The sequence below is a fragment of the Myotis myotis genome, unplaced genomic scaffold (assembly GCF_014108235.1).
Source record: "Myotis myotis isolate mMyoMyo1 unplaced genomic scaffold, mMyoMyo1.p scaffold_m19_p_5, whole genome shotgun sequence".
NCBI lineage: Eukaryota > Metazoa > Chordata > Mammalia > Chiroptera > Vespertilionidae > Myotis > Myotis myotis.
The window spans coordinates 58113959-58139203 of record NW_023416357.1 but is presented as its reverse complement, the minus strand read 5'-3'; the positions used below and the strand labels follow the sequence as shown (position 1 = coordinate 58139203).

Below are 25245 nucleotides of genomic sequence, written 5' to 3'. Positions count from 1 at the left end.
CACAACATTTGAGAGACCTCCATTGCCATTGGTATAGTTGTGCAAAAATCCTTGAAATCCTTCCATGATATTTAAATTTACCTTAGCCAAGAATTGTTCTGACAGGTACCTGTAAAAGTATTCAGTGGGTAATAATTTTGGAGGAACCTAAAAAAATCCATTTAACATCACATAATGTACCATGATTATTAACCTGGTGTGAGTAAAAGCAGAGTAGGACTTCTTTCCACAGATCTAGCTGACCTAATGCTTTTAATAGACAGCAATTAGTCTAATCAGTGACAATCTTTGCACTTTATATAGTATAATTCAATAGTGCTGAAAGATGTATTCCCAGGGAAAATTATTAAGGTTATTAGTTAATAATGCTGAGAAAAATACAGTAGCTGACAGAAATTCTAACATCTATAGTGCTGACACCGATGCTGGGTTTTTTTCTTTTCTTTTTTTTAACACTAATGGCTCATAGATCTTACTCAAAAAATGAACAAAAGGAAATTCCATTTTCTTCCAATATCTTTCCTTAATATACCTCTACTTATTTCCATCTTTATTTCACAAATATTAATTGAGAACCCTCTATGTGCTTGGTACTTGGCTGGGTAAGAGAGATAAAATAATGAGCAAAAACAGACCTAGAAGCTGAACACTAAAATTAACCTTCTTTACCTTAAAATGCCCTAACTATAAAATTAAATAGGTGGGTAATTAGTAATGATTTCAGATTATTGACAGCTCAAAATACTGTGTATCTGTGTCTGGGGAGAACAGAGTGAGAAGAGAAAGAAATGCACAATCGGGATGTGCTTAAGAGAGAAAGTTAATCCAAGATCTGTCTCCCAGAGGTATCCTGAGGTGTGAGATAAAGGAATGACCCTTTCTCCTTATTTTACTCTAATGCCAAAATATAAAATACATTTTTAAGAAATCGGCATTTTGTCATTGAGGCTAATATCCAGATGTTAATTTCATTTGGCAAAGTCACTGTCTGTGTTATAGGCAAACTTGATAGAATTGTAACAAAAATGAGCCTGTTACAATCATAATATGAAGTTTTAAATATGATTTAAAAACATATATAGGCAGAGAGAGGGAAGTAACTAGTCATAAAGAGTACATTTACCACGATGGTATTAAAACCAGCTTCTATTCTTCACAGTTTCTCCAGTTGGATATGCAGAAAGCAACATAAATGTATTTATGGTTATGTACATGAATACTGGAAAGGGCTGAGAAGGAAATATTTCTTTCCTACTTCTCCAGAGGAAACAGTGCTTGGAAATTTCTTGGAGAATGTTGCTAAAAATGATATGCATGAATAGCTGAGCAGAGAAAGAGCAGCAATTCATTAATAGCTCATCTTAAACCTGCCAGCTCCCCAACCTTATTCCTAAAAATTTGGCCACCAGTAAGTTTCATGTTTGAGCTACTAGTGTATTCCATTCTCAAGGTCCAGTCCCTACTCCTAAAGTCTACTCAAGGGGTGTCGGGGTGGGTAAGAAGCTAGGCCAAAATTTATTAACTATGATTCTTTTGGAGAAACTTTTACTGAAATAAGCAAATAATTTCAAAATACATTAGGGGACTACAAATATTTTCCACAATAATGACCCTTGTTGGGTTCCTCTTGGATTATCTTACAGAACTCTATACTGTACAGCTTTTATAGATGCATAGATTTAGATTCCAGAAGATATATAGGTGACTTAGCAACAATATTCCTTGACTCCTAATTTTCAGCCTCTCTTCAGGGGTTTTCAAAATGCCAAAAGACATGTTTTTGTATGTCACAATGGCTGACATGAACTAGGAGGCAACAGGAATCCTTGCATATCAGGTAAGTTCTCCACACAGGGCAGGCATTCCGGACAGATTTAGGAGAAGAGCAAAATCCCCAAATAGCCTGGTTTTGCTTCTGGGACTACTTTCAGGGCTCTAAAGGGAGAAGTTTCCATAAAGACATGATTTTGTTGGTACCACAAGAATAAAACCTTTCAATAAAGATGCCCAGTTGAATAAAAATATAGCCACAGTAAAGGCAGTGTCTCATTATGCTGCATAATTATACTGAAAGAAACTGTTTGGAGCACATGCTCTCTGCCACAGTAAAATGTGGCTCTGATGGCGTGGAATGGTGTTTGAATCTTGGTCTATAATGTGGAAATATCAGCCAGATTCTTCAGGTGATTGACATCATTAGTTTTAATGAAACTTGATCTATCAGAGCAACTGTCCTCATGTGCTAGAATTTGTTCAACTCTCTGGCAGTTCCATTGGGTTTAGCTTCAATTAGTCAACATCCATATAATTATATATTTTATAATTGGTTCTGACAAAACATTCACACAGGTGCAGACAGAATATTGTCTTTGAAACTTCAAAAATCACTAGACACATCTTCAAGAAAGAACTTCTTGCAGTCAAATCACCTGTTTCCTTGAAAGTAAAGTGATGTCATATTTACTAACTCAATAGCTCCCTAATAACTATACTAACAAGAATTGATTTAATTCACATTTAATTTTTTAATTGAGAATGTGCTAGAGAAATATACTTGATCTGATATTTTTACATGCTCTGTATATCTGTGAACCTAGGATTATGTATGCAGTCTTATATAGGATGTCCCAAAAATGTATATATACTTTAATAGCTGATGACTCAATTTTCATACCTTTTCAGGTTTAACTGATTTAAAATAATGGAGCCAGACTAAGCTTTGAACAAAGAAAATTTATCCTAAAGTGCCACTAGATTTTTTTTATGGGGATACATAAAAGATAAAGTTTATCATTACAAAACCAGCAACAGTGGGTGAATTGAGGGCACACAAATACCAAGTGAAATTATTCTTAATATTTGTGATTCCATTGCTTCACATTATCAGCAGTGCCTGGCAAGAATGGTTGTCAGTTTTAGAACAGGCATTGCCAAAATAATTATTCATTTCTGTAGATTATTTTAAGTTTCAAAAATGAACTGTATGTTTAGAATCACTCAAAGTCTAAGTGTGTATACATTTTTTGGACACCCTGTATATGTAACAAACAAATACATGTGATGACATCAAATTAGAGTGAAGAGTGTATTGTTCACCTTGATTTAGTCATTTATTCTTTTCTAGCCTTGGTTTGGTGGTGGAGAGTGAGGCTTCTGTTCTGTGTGTATGTACACCCAGCAGGCTTGAGTACAGTGTAAATTAAATAATAATATTTTAACAAAACAACATGAAATTCTACTCATTGGAATCACTGATTGTCCCCTAAAGAAAAGCAGACTAGAGTAGTAAAGGGCTTGAATGCAAGCCAAAGGGAGAATTCCAGTAGAAGCTATGTCATTAATGAAGTTGTATGTATGTATGTTCCATGTCCTTACATATGTAAATTTTCTGTAGTCTACTAAAAATATACACTTTGTCATTTTGTGAACAAATAATATCAAATGCATAAAGCAATAATTATCCAACCACTAGAGTTATTAAATATTAACCTGGAGAGATTTTTTAAATATATTTTATTGATTTTTTACAGAGAGGAAGGGAGAGGGATAGAGAGTTAGAAACATCGATGAGAGAGAAACATCGATCGGCTGCCTCCTGCACACTCCCCACTGGGGATGTAGCCGCAACCAAGGTACATGCCCTTGACCGGAATTGAACCTGGGACCATTGAGTCTGCAGGCTGATGCTCTATCCACTGAGCCAAACCGGTTAGGGCTAACCTGGAGATTTTTATCTAGTATAATAACATAAGAAACAGCAATTAAAGGTATGAATATCACACTAGAAAAAAAAATAAATATTCTTGTTTTCCTCACTATAATATGTTTATATAAACAGGAAAACAAGAAAAATGATACATAAAATCTATTTTTGATAAGTCAATAAAGGAAACAAACAAAGAAGAGTTTTTTATCTATATTAGCAATAATAAGTATATAACATAAAAATAATAAATCTCTCTATTTTCCATAATAAAATATATAAAACAAAAGAATAAATTTAACAAGAAATATGGAAAGTTATATGAATAAAGTTATAAAGCTTTGCAAACGCATACAAGAAAACCAAAATAAATGTGAAGTCGTGTATTATTTCTGAGTGTCAAAACCTAGTATTTCAAAGGTATTAATTCCCAGAATGATCTGTGGATTTAATGTAATCTAATGTAAAACTAATAAAAACTTAAGAATATCTGGAAAAGAATAATAAGCTGAGCTATGCCATGCTGGGTACCAAAATGTACTCTAGAAGTACAAGAATTAATTGATAGCTTACCAGCTCAGGAATAGAAAGTTCAAGGAAACTGAATAGAGTCCAAAAATAAGCTCTCTTAATATCCAGAATTCTGAACAAGTTGATTCTAACCATTTTTGCCAGTTTCCCCATTACTTTTAAGAAAGCGAGAATTTTCAGAGTTCCATACTTCACCATTTTCACAGACATAACTCATTCAATGTAATTTAAAGTCAGTCTTCTAAATGAGCATAGTATCTAAGGAAATTAATACAGTAGTGATTTAAAAGTTCTAACTATCATACATACTCCAAAATGTACTCACACATGTAGTTAAAACCTAGGTATCTTTTTGCCTAAATATTTTCTGGATTTCTTAAAGTTTTCTATATTTTAACTTTAACTTCTCTCACTCAGTGTCCTTATAAAATAATCACAAAAATATTTATTCTACCTACCTTTAATTTTTTTTGATGGCTTAAAATATTACAGAATATGATACTCAATTGGAAAAGCTCCTGGTGAGAGTACTGATACAGAATTTAAGTTTGATGAGCCTTCAATAAAGTATAATTATATTTTTATGTTATATAAAATTTACTTGTACTATGACATATAACATGAAGTTATTAACAGACCTCAAAGACTTTTCTGCTTGACATAAATATTAAATATCAAATAGAATTGATTCTTGAATAACATGAACTGCTCAGATACACTTATATGCAGATTTATAAAATAAATATTATAAATACATTTTCTCCTCCTTTTGGTTTTCTTAATGACATTTTTTTATCTCTAGCTTGCTTTACTAGTATTGTAAGAATATGGTAAATAATACATATAACAATATATTTATTGACTGTTTATGTTATCAGTAAGGCTTACAGTCAAGAGTAGGCTATTAGTAGTTAAGTTTGGGAGAAGTCCAAAGTTTATACCTGAATTTTCCACCACCTCTAACCCTCACATTGCTCAGTGGTAAACTGTAGATCTTTTCTGAAGAGGAGGACCATGATGCCAAATCTTAAGCAAAACAATAATCTTCACTTCAGCTATATCTTGATGGTAGCAATTCAGAATGGGAGATGTTTTAAACACATTTATCATAAAACCAATATGTGTGAAAAACTTTACTAGCATCTGAGAAATGAAAAGTAAAAGAGAAAAGAGTATCTATAATATACTTTCAAATCTTTACAATTAATCAAATGTTTAGTATTTAATACTGAAAAAGGAATTACATGAAAGATTTTAGCATCTTTCAAATCCTGATATCTATTCAGAAAAGAAAGAGAAAGAGAGAGGGAGAGAGAGGAAAACAAATTATTGGAAAATATCTAAATATAATTATTGGGATCAAATATTGCTATTATATTATTATAACCTAAGTAGTAATTTTTATTTTTGCAAAATTTTAACATTATGAAAAAATTTGTTAGAATTTTTATAATATTTTGTCAGAAAAATAATATAAGCAGTTATAAAACAGCAATCCTAAAATTTATTTCCAAAGATATGATAAAATTGATTATAATAGTTCTAAAGACATCATTAGAAACTATTGAGTGAGTAATTTTTGAAGTTTATAATCACCTCTTTATATAATATGTCCATATAAAATGTTATGAAGTCTCACATTATACTGTAAGCCAAACAGAGCCAAATTGTTGATTTGGGGCACCTAATAATTAGTAGAAATTGCTAAATATGATTGTAATAGTGATTAAAAATCTAGAAAGAAAAGAATTTACCATATATGCATAGATTATAATGTCTATGCATTTTAATAAGAAAAATTTTGATAATTTAAATTTTCTTCTGAATTAAAACAAATTACACATACCATTTTCCTTGAGGTCCCTTATCTAATCATCTAGGAACATTACATGCCATGCCAAAATTATATAATGTAAATTTCAATTTAGAAAGTGGGATAGAAGAGGTGACATAAACAAGCTCAAAATCTAATAGTGACTTCAGAACCCAAGATAAATTAGATAACTTTAGTTTATAGAGCACTCCCTCAGGTACAAAGAATTTTAAATTTTCATTTCAATACCAAAGATCTATCTAATAGCCCCGACCTTTAATAATCATTGTGTTATTTGGGGAAAATCATTTAACATCTTTAAAATTGTTGAGCTGAACAGCATATTATGGTGGTCAAGAATAAAACAAAGTAGTTGTACAGCTATAGGAGTTGTAGAATTTTTGAAGTTTTATTCAACGTTGCCTTTTCATGTCAGGTCTCTTTCAGGTCTAAGGTCTGTCACATAAAGCTTCAAGCATAATTACTATGATTAACTAAGGTGTTTAATGTGAAACATTTTGAAGAAGTTGGGAAGGACCAAAAGAAATATCTTCCACAGTGGGAGTATTTACAATATAGACATCTGTAAACTCTAATTAGGTCTTTTGGTCAGGGGAGAGAGGGATCCTGCTATGGAGAAGCGCATTTGTTACAAATTTTCCAGCCTACCACTAGCCAAACTCAAGCAAACTCTGGTTGCAAGGAAAAGTGACCCAATGTTAAACATGTTGATGAAGAAAAAGACAGTTTTCCTGTCTATAAAACTAAACTCCTCTACCCAGGGTCTCATGGTAAAGTGACTCTCTAACTGTCAACCTCTCAAAAGGAATAATTCCTTGCTTTCCCTCTGAAGCTAAGAGCAATCCCCCTCCTGAGTATATACCAAAAAAGGTTGAAAACATGTATTTGCAAAGATATATGCACCCCTATTTTCATTGCAGCACTATTCACAGTGGCCAAGACATGGCAACAGCTAAAGTGTTCTGCCATGGCGGATTGGATAAAGAGTATGTGGTAATGCCCAGCTGGCATGGCTGAGTGGTTGAGCGTTGACCTATGAACCAAGAGGTCACAGCTCGATTCGGGTTGCAGACTCATCCTCAGGAGGCAGCCAATCAATGATTCTCTCATCATTGATGTTTCTATTTCTTTCTCCCTCTCTCTTCCTCTCTGAAATCAATAAAAATACATTTTAAAAAAAGAATAGGTGGTACATATACACAGAAATACTGTACTGCCATTTGCAACAGTATGGATGGACCTTGAAAATATTAAGCTAAGTGAAATATATCAGTCAAAAAAAAGCTAAGAACCATACGATTTCACTCATTTGTGGGATATAAAACTGAAACTTATAGACACAAACAGCAGTGTGGTGGTTGCCAGAGAGAAGGGGTTAGTGGCGTGGGGGTTGAAGGGGGCCTAATATATGGTGATGGAAGATAATTTGACTTTGGATGGTGGGCATACAGTGCAATATACTGATCTTGCATCACAGAAATGTAAATTTGAAATCTATATAATCCTATTAACCAATGTCACCCCAATACATTTAATTTAAAAAATAAAATAAGAAAATGAAGCTAAGTGACAGAGAAGAGACTCATAATAGACTGAATCCCAAGAAAGAGACAGGCAGGTTAAACACAGAGGCCCATTAAGTATTGTTGCCCTTGAGGAATCTTATCAGTGAGAGGCACTGAGGAGAGTAAAGAAAGCTGACAGTCCCCTTCTTTCTCTCCCTTGCTCCCCCCTAGGGGAACACAGGCTAAGTCAGCCTTTTTCTACCTCTGAGTTTGTCCTAAGGATTTTAAGTGTGAGCTTAATTGCCATATGGGGATTTGGGGTAATGTGAGGTGAGAATAGAAGAGACAGTAAATAATTGAATTTAATTATTAATTGATTAAGTTAATAACTTAATTAAGTTATTTGACTTTTGAAGGACTTTTAAACTTGCTAAAGGGCTTATCATTGTAACAACTACTATTCTAATATTCTTTATTTTATGAATATAGCATTAGATTTGCTACAATAGTCCCCACCCTCCAAATATATGAAGGATGAATTTTTTTTAAGTAGAGGGCTGAAGGAATATCTTATGTCAATAATGCTGATATGTGATGGAAGGATTAAAACTAACAAAAGCCAGAAAAAAATATTTTTTTAATTTTGATTTTTCTCACAAATGGCCTCAGGGTAACAGTATTAAAATTAAATTAACCTAGAAAATTACAGTTCAGGTTAAAGCAGCATAAACTATGTTAAAAAAAACATTTATTTTCATTGTTTTCTATATCTGGTGCCCAAATAAAAAGTTTAGTGATTGCACGCAATCTTAAGAAAGGTGGACAAAATGGGACTTTAAAATGTCACAGAAAACAAGAATTTCAGAGAAAAGGGCCCTTCACTGAAAGCAACCTATGTCTAGATCTAGGATAATACATTTGAGGGATGTGATAAGTTTATGAAATGAAACTGAGCAAGAAATTAGCAACCTAAGAGAATGTAAGAAGAAAAGTAATGAGTCAATTAATAACCATGCCTCTTAATCTTATGCTAAACATATTCATTGACTCAAAAGAAAAGAAATGTTAAAAAGTTATCATATAAGATCTTACCGTAGTCAGCAAGAGATAGGTATCAAATACCCACCTCCTGGTAAATATTATCTTGACACTATTGTTATACTGAGTGTCTGATACAGAATTTAAATTTGATGGGCCTTCAATAAAGTATAATTATATTTTTATTCTCTACTGTTAAAACTCTCAGTGATGTAATTCATTACATTTCTTTTTTATTATTATACTAGAGGCCCGGTGCACGAAAATTTGTGCACTGGGGTGGCAGGGTCCCTCAGCCCAGCCTGCCCCCTCTCACAGTCCGGGAGCCCTCAGGGGATGTCCTACTGATGGCCTAAGCCGCAATCTGGCCTCCCTCTGCGGGAGACAACTGGGCTGATCAGGGGAAGGCGCCACCCCCATCACTCCGATGCAGCTGCCTGCCCTCAGCCCTCGCAGCCGCCATAGCTTTATCCAGAAGGATATCTGGCTGTCCAGTCTAATTAGCATATTATGCTTTTATTATTATAGATTTTTAATTCTAACTATTAAAAGTATTACAGATGTCCCCCTTTCCCCCCCATTGAGCTCTTCTAGCCCCTCCCCACCACCCCAGGCCTTCACACCCTATTGTCAGTGTCCATGGGTTATGCATATATGCATACAACTTCTTTGGTTGATCTCTTACCACCCACCCGACCTTCCCCTGCCTTCCCTCTGAGGTTCCATAGTCTGTCCAGTGCTTCTATATCTCTAGATCTATTTTGTTCATTACATTTCTTAAAGCCATCTGATACTAAGCATAATTCTGAAAGTGGTGTATGCCACAGTCAGCTCTCTGCTTGCAGCAACTCTTAGATTCTCCCTTGGAATTCTTTTTAAATTTATCTTTATTGTTGAAAGTATTACAGATGTCCCCTTTTTCCCCTCACTGACCCCCTCCACTCTGCTCCCTCACCCTCCACCCTAGGCCTTCACCACACTATTGTGTCCATGGGTTATGCATATATGCATATAATTATTTTGGTTAATCTCTTTCCTCCTTCCCTTTTCCCTCCAAGATTCCTCAGTCTGTTCCATGCTTCAGTCTTGGTGATTGGTTCTTATAGGTTTTATTATATTCAATGGACATTAGAGATCAGTGTTCTAAAAGCGTTTGGGACTTTTAGAAGAACTGACAAAAGAGAACTATTATTTGTGTGTGTGTAACACTTAATGGAGCTGAGCAGGAAATGCCAAGTTCCCCTGAAATGTGAGGCAGCCAGCTCCAAGAATTCTGGGAGTAGTGTACAAAGAGCTGTGGAGTCACAATTCAGGTGACTTTGAAAAAGCGATTTCATTGTGAAACCCAGAGAAAGTTACAGAGGAACAGTAAGGTACAGGCAGAAAATGCTGTACTTGCTTAGACAGTAATTGACTCCAGAGAAACAGCAACAGTTCCGGAAGGAAAGTAAAATTGTGACCTAACTGAAAAGTACATTTGAAAGCAGCTTGGGTTTATAGCAAGATCGGGGTGGGGAACCTTTTTTCTGCCAAGGCCATTTGGATATTTATAACATCATTCACAGGCCATACAAAATCAGTTTAAAAATTAGCCTGCTATATCTGGTCAAACATTTAATTAACTCACCCCTAATGCCTTGACAGGGCCAAACTGTGATTTCTCGGGCTTCATATGGCATCAACTGGACATTCCCTACCCCTGGTAGACACTGGTCAAGGGCTGGAGTACTTGATGGAAACTAAGCAACTCTTTAGCTAGGGTCAAGCTGACCTAAGAAACTTTAGATCCTCCTATTTCACATCCCAGGACTGAGTTTGTGACCCTCGCTCTGTAACACTTAGGTAGTTCGTTCACTGAGTAGGCTGACTGTGAGTGAACTGAGAGCATCATGGGGGTAAGGGGGGGGGGGGGATAATGAAGAGACAGAAACCTCAGGAAGTAAGAACCTTAAAGGTGGAAGCAGATTTACCTTGAAGTTACTTCAAGAGCCCTCACTTGCACCAACCCCTGTGTGACCTCAAGCCTTGTTGAGATGCAATTAAGTTATAGGTAAATTTAATTTGTGTTTAGTTAGATGTATATATCTATGCTTTGCAGTCATTTCCATTTATAGTTAAGTTATCCATCACCCCAGTGTCGAAATGGTTTCTGGAATGGCTACCACCACTCTGCGATTCTCTGTGTCCTGCAGGTGCAGGGCCCAACATAAAATTCAGAACCCTCACTATAAGTAACATTTGAATACTAACCAGTGAATGAGCAGCAACAATACAAGCAGCCTTTAATTATAGTCTCTGCCCACCTTGAAATACCTGAAACCTTAGTGTTTTTATATGAAAGAAACTAGATAGAGATTTGTCTAAATAATTTTTCAAATAAAAAAATTTATAAGGAGTAAAGCTATAATGTTGAACAGCTCTTCTAAAGGTAAGACTAAATTATCTTCCCTTAGTCTTTTCTAAGGAAAATAATATTGCAAATTGTTGGCAAATAAAGAGATAATCAAAAAGTGTGCAATTGAAAAATAAAGATAAACATTGTATTCTAAAGGTCAGACAGTTAATAAAAAAATACAAACGAAAACATTGTATTCTAAAGGTTAGATAGATAATTAATCAAAATATATTGGTTTCCTCTCTGAATGTTGTGCTGTTTTGGCTTGCAGTATATATGGAGGTACTAATCCCTTATATTTCCAGCTCCTGGGAATAGTGGCTGCTGATTGCTCACAGCTTCAGCACTTCCTAGGAATTGCTTTGTCTGGAGGGAGCTGTCCTGACCAAGATTATGACCCTTCTCAGGGCAGTGCAGGTCCAAAACCAGGTCACTAGTAGAGTGCAAAAGCCTGTCTCCCTTGTCTCTTGCTTGACATGGGAGGACACTGAAGGTCCTTTCCAGGCCAGGTGCTCCTCGTGGAGCCTGCCGTGGCCTCCATTGCAGACACTGCACAGTTCAGACTTTCTCTCTCTCTTACTAATTCTGCTGTTCTCCCTCCCTCAAAGGGCCCCTCTAATTTTTTTTTTCCTACACAATTCATTTCAAGGTAATTTTATTTAAGACAATGGTAGATTTCAGGTTTTTTTAGTTTATACTTTTAAAAACATTTTTCTCATTCTTAGTAAATGTTAAATGCTTTACCTAATTTTGTACCCTTGTTCCTAAATAGAGCTCTAAAAATTGTATAAGCTTCCTGCAAACAGTATGGTGATAGCCAGAGGGAAAGAGAGGTGGGGGTAGGTGGAGGGCAAAGGGATATGGAAAGAGATTTTACATTGGGCGATGGTGCACCATGCAGTGTGCAGATGTTGCTTGGTTGAGTTGCACACTTGTAATGTGTATGGTTTTGTTAACCAATTTCACCCCAATAAACTGAATTTAAAAAAGGGTGATACTTTAGGATCCAAAAAGCCTGGATCTAGTCCTTCTCTCTTTGAACGGGTAATTACCTCCTGGTTGGTCCTACCCGCGCCCCCCCCCCCCCCCGAATCTGGGGGCAGGAGAAACTATTACAATGATAGCAGAGACTCGTCAGAGAACTCTCCATATGAGAGAAGTTTGTGACCATAACTTGTTTCACCACCAGTCCTATGGTGCTCTTTCCTCTGGTTTCATTGCAGTTAAGTCTTTTGCATATTATCTGGTTTCACACCCCATAAGTTTAACATTGTTCAAAAATATTTTCTAATTTTCATAGTCAAATGTATCCAATCATCCCCAAAATATCTTCATAGCATTTTTTACCTTCCATTCAGGTAAGCAAGGTGATGCGTTTTACTTTAGTATCATGTCTCCTTATTTCCCTTAAATCACCAATAATCCTCCCACTTTTATTTTTTTCATAACATTGATTTTTTTTTAATCCTCACCCGAGCATATTTTTCCATTGATTTTTAGAGAGAGTGGAAGAGAGAGAAAATGACAGAGAGAACTATCAATGTGAGAGAAACACATCAATTGGTTGTCTCCTGCATGTGCCCTGACCAGGGCCTGGGCCAGGGAGGAGCCTGCAACCAAGGTATGTGCCCTTGACTGGAATCGAGCCCAGGACCCTCTCCTCTGCTCTGTCCACTGAGTTAGGGCAACATTGAGATTTTTTGAAAAAGTTTAGGCTAGTCCCATCATAGGCTATCCCACATTATAGATTTATCTGATTGTTAGTAGGGTATATAACAATCTCTATTTGTCTGATTGTTTTCTCATGTTTAAATTCAATTTTAAAGCTTTTGGTAAAAGTTCTAAATAATGATGAGAATTTTTTATTGTACCACATCACTGCAAACATAAAGTCAGTTTGCCAAATTTTTGTCTAATTGTTAGTGTGATCATATGAAATTAGATCACAGTTATCTGCCTGAGTGTTATCCAAATTTCTCTTTTTGTGATTGATAAGTGATCTTGCAGTGATACCTTGTAAACATGTGAATATCCTTGCACTGATTTTTATGCTCAGAAGTTCTCAGCAAATGCTTAACTACTTTATTAAGTAAGTTAGACAGGAAAGAATATGATGCTAAGAAATCCAAATTGCAAAGTCGGACGGACCATACATGGTGTCCTGTAATAAAATGGACAGAGCTCAGGTGGTTGCTCTCTTGACAGCGTTGGGATTTCCTGGCTGAGTTTGCAGGTTACTGGGCAAGGTTCGCCACCACTGAGGAGCCTTACCACGTGATCCATCTAACACTGGCCATTAGATCCCAAGTTAAAATAAATGGTCATTAGTTCCAGATTTGGGCTGAATCTGCTTTTCCACTTAATCGTGTGCATCCACATTTTCCAGGAAATACTTCTGCACTTACTGAATTCCTGTTGACACTGCCACAGCATGTTTCCAAAGAGCACCAGTTGCCCAAGTGCTGTCGCAACAGCTGGGGTCACATTTGTTTGAATGGTGCATCACATCCCACTTGCCTGCCTTGACAGTCCCCCTAGAGAAGAAAAGATTGATCAATTGATTGACTGATTGATTTACTCTGTTAATTAGAAGAAATTGAGCTGTCTTGGGCCCATGGGACATTTCTTACCATCCTCTCTGCCAGTTGGCAGTACCTATCTCAGATGTTACTGCTACACACCAAGGGGACTACTATTTGTGCTGGGGACTCATCCTCCACTATCCTTTCTTTTGATGCCTGTGCTGCTGCCATAGCTGTTTATTAGTCCTTAGTGCATAATGGTTCTGAAATTATGGTAAATACTGGTGTATGTCTCTTTACTTTTCGTTTTCCAAGGTTTGATTTTTATCTCTATCCATCAGTAATTCCTGACCCCTTTCCAGAAGATCAGTATTCCAGGCTAATTCATTCTGGACTGTATTTTAAGCTAGGAGTTCATTTCCCAAGGTTCTGTGTCAATGTTGTGACAACAGAACACTTCAGATATTCAGCATTGTTCTTTTTGACGAGTCATCGAGACCTTCCTTGGTCTGATTTGCTGATTGGGCTGTACTCTACAGCCAGCCACTTGACATGAGAAAACTTGGCTTTTTCTTTGTCAAAAAATGTAGGGGTTCCATTGACAGCAATTTTAGAAAAACTTTGCAATTAATGTGGGGAATTAGTATACTACAAAATATTTCCTTTCACCCTGTAACCCTATTACCATTTTGCATAGAGCAATGAAGAATAATGTTAGCTCTTATTTAACAATTGAAAATGTACTGTATTATTTTTTATAGCAGAGCTGGCAAAACATCCTTTTCCTCCAACTACTCCTTCCTTATCCCTCAATTTTCCTATCTGATTTATTCATATTTTTAAGAAAAAGTCAGAGAGCAATTAATATATTTAGAAAATTTCCAGGATTTCTAAAAGTGAAGTGATAAACATATCCCCACTACATCCTCTGACTCACTTTCATGTGCAGTTGTGTTTGCCAGGGAGGCCATGCAACACATATTAAACTCTAAAGACAAGCCCAACAGTGATACCAAATAGGCCATCCAGCCTAGAGGCACACAATGAGGGTGTGATAATGGCATAATCAATCTGCATTGTCCTTTTGTCATAGCACAATAGGTAAGTTGAGAAGGAAACCCACAATGGCTCAACATTGCCTGTCTGAGGGACTAATTTGCTGTCTTTGATAGATTTTTTTCACCCTGGGTTATAAAGAAATAAGGCAAGCCTAAAAATTTCTCTAAGGAATCAAGGGAAAAATCACAATCAGTTGTATTAATTCCATTCTTTTTGTGTTTAATAACATTATGTAAAACAGAGGAGTTTTAAAAAATATATGAATGTTTTTTTATATTATCTTCAACCATTATATTAGTCAGGATCTTCCAGAGAACAGAATATGTATATACAGTATTTATGCAAATATACATGTATTATATGCATAATATATTCTAAATGTGGAATTACTAGACTATATAGAAAAATATCAATTATAAGGAATGGACTCACAGGATTATAGAGACTGTTCAGTCTCAACATCTGCAGGATGAGTTAGCAAGCTGGAGACTCAGGAGAGCTAATAATGTGGTTTCAGCTTGAGTCCAAAGGCCTGGGAAACAGGAAAGTTTATGGTGTAGTTCCAGAAAGCAGAACAGACTTAAGACCTTGACAGAGGCAATGTTTCAGTTTGAGTCTGAAAGCAGGAAAAAACGATGTCCCAGTTTTATAGCTGGAAGAATTTTCTCTTACCTTTTTCTTTATTTAAATGCTAGACTGGGTGTGGCTCACCCACATTAGAGAGGGACAATCTACTTCACTCACTCTACCAATTTAAGTGTTAATCTCATCTAAAAACATCCTTATAGGAACACCAGAATAATGTCAGTCCAAATGTCTGGGCATTGCATGGCCCAGTCAAGTTGACCCGTAAAACCATCCATATCCTCCATGAGAATAGTTTATCATTCAAATGTTTATTTTCTGAAGTATTCCCTTTATTTTCACCTAGCATACAACATTTTACTCTCACCACCCAACTTTATATGACAGGTGACTCAACTCCCTTGGGTGGTGGCAACTCAATTCAACCAATTCATGTAAAAATAATACTGATGGCAGAAGCTCCATTTATATATTTATGTCAGATTCACCTTATTTATTTTTTCAAAGAGGAGTCTAGGCTTAGAGATATGCAAAATCATACCTCAAATTATTTAACCCATACCTTTTAATCATACATTCACATTCCTGAGAAAGGATCTGTCACAATCTAAATGTTTGACACTGCTAGGCATTTTCTTTTTTTTAAAGAAAGACTTTGGAGATAGCCAAGCCCTTCCATTTTGTTACAGAGTCTAAGTGTGAGGAAGTGAGATGTCTTGCTCATGAGCATGGCAGTGGGGGATCTAAGAGTCAAAAACATCTCTGGAGTATCAGGCCTGTTGTACATCTCAGTCTGTGATACTTGCCCCTATGCTCTGGCATGTAAGGAAATGTCAACAAAATTTCACACTTCTCTGGGTAATCCGGAACCACCTTTCCTATGTAATGATTACCATTATTCTCATCTAAATTGTTAAGAGAAAATATCAGTAAACTAAGCCAACCTTCCAATAAATAGTTGCTGAGTAAATGTAACCACAAACATGATAGACTGACCAGTGCAAGCAGAATTCTTCTCTTCACCATGTATAATAAACAGGAGATTCTCCTAAATAATATTTCAAGGCCATATTGCTATCATCTCCAGGAGAGAAATGCAAAATAACCCATAAATGGAATATATTATAACCCCAAATAATAGCAATGCCTGCTGGAGCAGTATCTCTTCCCTGCAGGCATAGTTACACAGGAGCCCACCCTAATGGAGAAGATAATAGAATAATGATAAAAAGTTCAAACTTCAAGGTCTTGTCAGGGGTCCACGTTATTTCATTGCAAATTTATGTTAAACTTAATTAACACGGAAATAGAGAATACAGTGAGGAAAAATATTTTCACCTTGGGAATCTAGTTCACACAATTTTCCCCACACTTATTTATTTGAAAAAACAACAGCTGTGAAGACAATGGATAAACAGTCATCTAAGTTAGCAACAAAGCCATAAGGAGGATTTCCCCTCCTTTGAATCCTCCCTGCTTTTTTCTAAGGACCCAAAGTGCTCTCAGTGTAAGTGGCAGCCTTTCTACCTGTCATATCTGAGGAGTTTCTTTTTCATGCCTGGTAAATGCTGGCTGCAGGGCAGATGAAAGCGAGTGTCAGAGGAGGGAAGGAAGCTGATGGCCAAAGTGCTGGAACAACAGCTTATGCGGCCTGGGTCAGCAGCTGACCTTGCTAGAGAATCGGCATCGAGAGCCCAGTGCAGAGAACATCTAAACCAGGAAAGGGAAGGGGAAAATATGAAATGCTTAAAACTCCAGGAGGCTAAATTTGAAATAGCTTTCCTGGTATTGTACCATTTCTTTAGATTGTTTGTACACAGTTTACTCTGAAAGAACTTCAGTTTCTGTTACAAAGTCACTAGCGATGAGAATATGATGACAAGACTGGAAAACGACCTTTCTTTATTTTATTTTAACTTCTTATGAGTGTTGTTTTTTTAATGGTCTATAAAATAATGCTGAGAGTAATGGTACCTAACTCTGATGTTTCAAGAATGGCCTTATTCTGGTTCACCTTTGAGGAATAAGTCTCAGTTCAATTCCATTTTAGAGTAGGTAGGAATTGAACGAATAGTTTTATTCCTCAATAGTGGTCTTGAACAGAGGTATAAGAAAATGTTACAATATGACCCGAGGGACCTTTCCAAATCCAAGGTGGATCTTGCTTTCTCTGAGCCTATAAAATTAAACATACCATACCAAAAATTGTTCTGAGTTGAAAAACCCATTGAAACCACTTCATCCTGAGGTATACTGGGTCTTCAAACCTCTAAATCTGAATCAAACTAAAACTAGTCGTTTTGAGGTGCAGTTCACTAACATGTGAGGAAACCCATTTGGTATTATCTGCATTTCATTAAGTGAGGGTTTAAAATATAAAGATGGCTCTGACTTTTAAGGAATCAAGCAGTAAGACACGCACACATTCATTCACCTGGAGTAGATGCAAATAGGTGAATCAAAGGCCAATAAGGGTATAGATAATGATCTCTCCTTTAAAAATACATTCATAAACATTGTTTTTTAAAAAAAATAATATTTCAAGAGCAGAAAAGTCTACCCATAGTGAAAAATAAGATCATGTACTGCTGGGCCAATAGTAAAAGAGGAAATGATCTCCTGTATTCAGAATAATATTCACATACAGGCTAACCACCCAATTGAATAAAATAAAAATAAATCCCATCTAATAAAAGGTTAATATGCAAATTAACCATCACTCCACTACAAAGATGGCGGTGCCCATAGCCACAAAGATAGCCACGCCTGCCGGAGCCAGGGAGCCACGGAGGGGGCAGGAGGCTTACCTTCCAAGCCTCCCATATTCCCAGGCCTGCTGCCAAGGGAGACATGCGGGGAGTGCGCCGAGGTTTGTGGTCTGGGGGTTACAAATCTGCCCGTTGGTTCCATTCACTGCTGATTCCCCTCCTCACAGGCATCCTCCCCACAAAAGCCATTCCATGCAAATATGTCATGTCCTAATGGGTGAATCCTAAACCGAATGAGTGTCACATCTGGGCAACCTAACTCCCATTAGAAAAAGGACCTGGGAGGAGGGATTTAGGAATCACGAAGCCATCATGACCTGCTCGGTCTCTGGAATTGCTGTCAAACACAGGCAGTCTGAGACCCTCCCAAACACCACCTAAGCTAAACCTGAGAACCAAGGTATTTTCAAGGCCCAAAGTTGACAGGGTTAAGGGGCTGGGGAGCAAATCAAGCAGAACAGCCACCTCAACCAAAGACGCAGGAGCCTAAGATAATGCAGGGAAATGTCCTGGCCACCAATTCTCTCTGGCAGACGTGGTGCCCACACCCAGCTGGGGGGAGGGGGTATGTACGTGCGGAATTTAAGGCCACCGGCAGGAGGGAGGCATGCCTAAGGATTTTTTGTACATGTCCCACAGTCTAGAAGCAGAGTCAGAATCAAGAAGCAGAGTCTTACCTCAGCGCTGGGGTATTTAAAGTATCTAAAAATAACAGTTCCATTCGAGTCCACCACCATGTTCGCCTGGACGGGAGGCATGCAGAGGACTTCCAGTGCAGCCCTATTACCTCCAGGCGGTGGCAGCAGCTCTGGAGAGGGAAAAACTGCAGCACTTCCTGTGTCTGAATGGCCTATCTCCAGCGCAGCAGAGAAAGGCTGAGAGAGGAGAGGTGGGTATGGTGGCTCCAGTGGTCCATATCCTGTCATTGTCTGCATTACCTAGCCTCGGCGCCCTCTAGAGCAGCCTCAGTGCCAGTGCAGAGGAGGCTTTGGAAGGGTGGTGGTGAGGAGAATGCTTCTGACTCTGGATACCCAGTGAAACTGCTGTCAGGAGCCTTTCTAGGGCTGGCAGGAAAACGTGGCAGTGAGTGAAGAATAATGTCTCAAAATCAAGAGATTGGGTTTTTGGGGGTTTTTTTCTCATCAGCAAAATGTGAATATTACCTAACCCACAGACTTTGAAAGAATTAATTGAAATAAAATTCCAGAAATCTTATAATGGCCGGGCTGAAGTGGATAGGTTGGTTGAGCATGAGTGTGGTCCTGTGCACGGAAAGGTTGCAGGTTCGATTCTAGGTCAGGGTACATACCTGGCACATACCTGGGTTTCAAGTTGGATCCCTGGTCAGGGCTCCTAAGGAAGGCAACTGAAGGGATGTTTCTTACATTGATGTTTCTCTCTCTCTATCCCTCTCCCTTCCCCTCTCTCTAAAAATCAATGGAAAAATGAAGTAATGCCATATCTACAAATGTGGATAATCTAAAAAAAAAAAAAAATAGTGGGTTGGGGGGGGGGGGGCTAACTGGTTTGTCTCAGTGGATAGGTCATCAGCCTGCAGACTGAAGGGTCCCAGGTTCGATTCCAGTCAAGGGCATGTACCTTGGTTGTGGGCACATCCCCAGTTGGGGGTGTGCAGGAGGCAGCTGATCGATGTTTTTCTCTCATTGATGTTCCTAATTCTCTATCCCTCTCCCTTCCTCTCCGTTAAAATAATCGATATATTTAGAGAAAAAAATAACAGGTAAAAGAGGTTGAAAATGTACTGTATAATTTAAAGCATGTAAAAAAATATAACTTTTTAGGGGCATATATGTTATCTATACTAAAAAAAAGGTAATATGCTAATTAGACCAGACATCTTTCAGACATCCATCCGGACGTCCTTCTGGACAAAGCCACGGTGGTGGGGGCCAAGGGAGAGGACATTATGGGTGATCAGTCTGGCAGGGGAGGGCACTTAGAGGCAACCAGGCTGCCAGGGGAGGGTAGTTAGGGATGACCAGGCTGGTAGGGGAGGGCAGTTAGGGGCAATCAGGCTGTTTTTCCTTCCGATCTAAGTACTCTAATATCTGCTTTCAAATTCCTATTTTTTCAAGCTCCACTTCAAAATATCACTTCTATTTCATAAAGATATTCTTATTTTTTGATTCTTTCAATTTCAAAGCCAAACTAGATAGCCTCTTCTTTTAACTTTCATTCCATTAAAGATAAGTACAGAAGTGGCAGTATGAATGGAAAAGATTCTTAGGAAAAGATTTGAAGTTAGGTCATTTTTCTGACAGATTTATTAATATTCAGTTCTTCATGTGATTTTTCCCCCAAAGTCACTTAATCATTCAACAACTTGCCGACTATTTTAAGCTGCTTCCTGTGCTAGATCTTGGAAATGAAAAGATGGATTAAGATATAGTATCTACCCTTAAAAATTTCACAACTAATGGGCAATAGGGATTTATTTGAACATTACCAGACAACAAAAGCAGAGAAAATGGCCAAAGAGAAGCATGGGCAGTAACATACCACATGAAATTTTCATAAGTATCCACAAGTTTAATTTATTCAACATTCAGACTGGAGATCAGTGAGGATTATTTTGTCATATAATCCATCACTGAAGACACAATCTAGATAGCTAGAAAAAAAACACATAATGACAACAAATAAAAAACATAAAAAAACTTATTTGTTTCCCTGGGTATATTGGAAATTGCTTCTCAATTTCATTTATTTCAGATTTCCACATTTCATGGTTCACTTAGCTCCTATGAATCAGATGAAACATTTTAAAAATTTATACTTACTTATTTGCATATTTGTTTATTATATATTTGTAAATTTTCAGATTAAATTTCTGACTACAGTTGAAGTCCCATAATAGAAATTAAATATTTTTACAATTTTTTATATAATTCAATCTCTAAACATATTTTTTATGCTTAGCACATAAAATTTTCAAGAATACAAAAGTAGACAGATGTATACTTAGAAAAAACATTTCAAGGGGCTCAAAATATTATTTAGAAAGCTAGGGATAAAAATATTTTTTAGTTTTCAAAAAAAGGAGGAAATATATAAAAGCTTAAAGTAAAATTATTATGGACTACAGAAGGTTTAACATTGGTGAATTGGATTAAAGGCTTTTATTTTCTGAATGAGGACTGTCTGTGTGAACTTGAATCAATTTATCATCTGTAATATTTCTTCCTATCTGAAGAAGTTTAATGGTGTATTATGCCATACCAATGAAAATTGTTTGGCAATATTAAACAAATATTGACACAGTTTTCAAGTATCAGTGAAAAACAAAGATAAACTAAAACTGTAATTGTTTGAAATTAAAATGTGTATATGTATAAAAAAATTACTTTCCCCGTGTTGGTAACTTATTCAAAAACTATCAGAATATTAAGAATTAAAATATAAAATGATAAGAGTACAGGTGGGAGTTTTTCAGCTTCCACCCAAGTAGACTCTCTACAAGTGACCTTGCCAGTGTGGCTGACACAGAGGGAACTTTGATGTCCTTATTTTCAGAGACCCTGTATTATATAATCATCCGCAACACTTTGAGATTATAATGGACTTGAATAAAGAGCCTTTCCTAGAAGAGAAAAACATTTAATTAATTAATTATGTTGGTTGTTCATCATTGCTCTGCATTCATGTGATGAGGAATCAGGAGGTGGAGGATCTGAAACAGTTCCAATGTTTTCAAAGCCAACTCTGTTCAAGACAACCTATGTTGATAATGCAGCAGCCCCAGCCCATTAGGAATATGAGTTACAGGCCCTCTGAAAAGCATAGTTTAACCTGCTCAGTGTCTCAAGTCAGGAGAGAAATGTGCCTGAACTCTGGGGCTTTCTTCAGAGCCCCTGGGTCAGAAAAAGTTGCTTCAGTAGAGTTGGTTTCTATATTGATGGGAAACAGTCTTAGCAGAAATGTTAGCAGGAGACGAGATCCAGTATGAAAAATGATGATAGATAGATAGATAGATAATAGATTAATATATATTCATACTTTTAAAATATAATACAAATGTTGATAAACATTTTGAGTATGCTTTAGTTATTGAATGGTAAATATGAAATGATGGTGGTAAATTATATGCTAGCTAAATGTCACTTAAGAGGATGGTATTGCAGTAGCATTTGAATCAGTACAATCTGGCTAGCCAATTAAAGATATCTCAAAGAACTTATCAAAATAGATCAAATTATTCAAAACCATCAAAAAGGCCAATTTTGTCTAAACATTTTATTGCTTGTATTTTGAAATGCATATAATAATGAAATACATAGAGGCAGAGATTAGAATTGTGGTAACCAAGGGCTGGGGGAGGAGGAAATGAGGAAGTTGCAATTCAAAGATTTTAAAGTTTCAGTTATGCAAGATGAATAATTTCTATTATGCAAGATGATTAATTTCTTCTAGAGATATACTGTACAACATCCTGCCTGTGGTTCAAAATACGGTATTGCATACATAAATAGTTTTAAGACGGTAGATCTCACATTAAGTATTTTTACCACAAAGAGAGAGGGAGAGAGAGTCAGGTAATGGAGAGTTAATTTAAATACAAAATATGCCTACCTTACCATTTCATTAGTATATATTTTGATCAATAAACATAACTTATCTAATTATTTTTTAACCAAATACAAAATTATATATTGAAATACAAGAGTTTGCCTAATATAACTGGAAAATAAATTTGAACATATAGCTTATAATAACAAATTGAATTATAAGGTTTATAGATTTCTGGCAAGTTCAAATTTCCAAAATATAGCTGCATCCTAGAGGTAATTGAGCAAAATTTTGATGTTCAAATGGATTGAGGAACAAAGGGATGTTAGAAAAAGAATAAAGACTGCCCCCTGTCTTCGGGACTAGAATCTTATGAATAAGACTTTATAAATATCCTGGTGTATGTGGTAAGACAGGTTTCCTCCTCAGGTACAATAGCAGCATATTGGAAACTGAAGGTAGAAGGACAAAACTTAAAAGAAGGAGAGGTCTTTTAGAAAGCTGATAGAAGCCTATGATGGATAGTAATGCCTCATATCAAGACATCATATAATTATTGATTAAATATAGCAATTTAGGGCAATTGTGTAAAAATTCAATCCAAGCCACACACACTTCAGTATACCTTCTGTCCTCATGTCTGTAAAAGAAAAGCCTTCCAAATGTGGTGGTTCATACATTCTAAAAAAGACAGAGTCTGAATTAAACTCTACGTTCTGTTACCAAGTTATCCTTAAAAGAAAATCCATTTATTCTTCACATCTGTTACAAGATTTTGTGGTAGAGAGAAGAATGCTCCCAACCCCCAAAGGTGATCATATTCTAATCTCTAGAACCTGTGATTATGTAATTTTACGTGGTAAAAGGGTCTTTGCAGTTGTGATTAAATTGAGGATTTATTGATAGGGAATTTTTTACGGATAATCTGTGTAGGCCCAATATAAACACAAAGGCCCTTACAGGAGGGAGAGAGGAGGGTCAGAGTTAAAGGAGATGTGTTGACAGAGAGAAAGAGAGATTTGGAGATGCTCTATTGCTGATGGCTTTAAAGATGGAGAAAGGAGCCAGGAGCCAAGGAAAGAAGGCAGCCCTTAGGAGCTGGGACAGGCAAGGCCACAGATTCTCCTCGAGAGCCTCTAGAGCAGTGGTTCTCAACCTTCCTAATGCCGCGACCCTTTAATACAGTTCCTCATGTTGTGGTGACCCCCAATGTCATGGTTACAAATTGAACATAATCAAAGCATAGTGATTAATCACAAAAACTATATGTAATTATATATGTGTTTTCCGATGGTCTTAGGCGACCCCTGTGAAAGGGTCGTTCGACCCCCAGGTTGAGAACCGCTGCTCTTGAGAGAAGAAAACTGCTGAAACCTTGATTTTAACCCTGTAAAATCTATTTTGGACTTCTGGCCTGCAGAACAGTAAGATCATAAGTTTAAGTCACTGAATACATTTGGTAATTTGTGACTAAAACAGACATCCAAAACAGACATCTTCATAAATCAAGCCTTTGCCTCTGAAGTTAAGCGATGATTTAAAGTGTGTGGCATATGTAGAAAATAGGGAAATGTCCATAGTATACTCAGTATGGGAGTGATTTACTTGTATATAATTTAGTTGGAGGATGGATCTAGTGTGTCCACCAGTGTGATTAGTGGTCCCCAGACAGGAACTTCAACTTGAATCAGTTTTATTTGCATTGAAACAAAACAAATCCAACACAAGGAAAGGAAACACGTGAGCCCTGGCCTGCCGGCTCAGTGGGCTGGAGCAGTGCCCCATACACCAGAAGGTTGTAGGCTTCATTCCTGCTCACGGCACAGGAGGCAGCTGGTGGATGTTTCTCTCACACATCAATGATTTATCTCTCCCTTCCTTTCTCTAAAATCAATAAAAACATATCCTTGGGTGAGGATTTAAAAAGAAAAGAAAAGGAAGAAATGAAACATGTGAGAGTAATTAAATTGCAATTTTCTTTTCTGCCAAGAATCGATATATATATATATATATTTTATTTTACTGTTTTCCTTAAAAGGAGTTTGCTATGTGGTCTTGGTCAAAAGAGAATTTCTCAAGATGACATTCTGTTACTTATTACCTCTCTGTGTTACATAGCAAATATGCTCATTGTACATCAAAATAAAATGCTTTTTTTGACAGTATTGAAGTTCGATATTCACTCTAAAAATCAAGCTGTTATTTTTGTTTCACATCTAGTGTAACTGATAATAATCACTGAAAATTTGAGAAATCAGATGTGCCGTGGTAGATTGGCTGACACATCTAGCTAAAAATATTTTGCTTGCCTCTTCTACAAAGAGTCTAATTTTACTGTGACAACAGTAGCAATCAGATGATTTGAGGCTCATAAATTACCTGAATATGTTACAGGAAATGTTTAAGGAACAAAAAGTAAAATAAATTAATATAGAAGTTATAATGAAATATCATTGATCTATGACGTCTAAAAGGAGGTTACCTAAAATTGTTGTTAGAAAAAAAATAAAATCTATACTCACTTAAAATGAGTATAATTTTGCTCATCTAGAGCAGTGGTCACCAACCTTTAGGACCTCACGGACCACCAGTGGTCTGCGGACCACCGGTTGGTTGGCAACTGCTGCTCCAAAGGTTTCCTTAAAGTTAGAGCAAATACCATCATTCAAACCAAGCTAACACATGTTACCTTGTAGGACTCCTTAAGCCATGTACTTCAATAAATGCATATGATATGAAAGATCATATGATGAATTGTGAAAAACTTATTACTACTAT

At 36.6% G+C, this 25245-nt stretch overlaps 1 long non-coding RNA gene across 1 annotated transcript; it reads right to left on the bottom strand.

The window, feature by feature from the left end:
• Positions 1 to 4698: 4698 nt before the first annotated feature.
• Positions 4699 to 18737, bottom strand: LOC118656716. The gene is made up of 5 exons (XR_004967670.1): positions 18618 to 18737; positions 15020 to 15119; positions 13412 to 13540; positions 5176 to 5377; positions 4699 to 4791 (listed from the first exon to the last, which is right to left on the bottom strand). It is a non-coding gene; the product is annotated as an uncharacterized LOC118656716 (long non-coding RNA).
• Positions 18738 to 25245: the final 6508 nt, after the last annotated feature.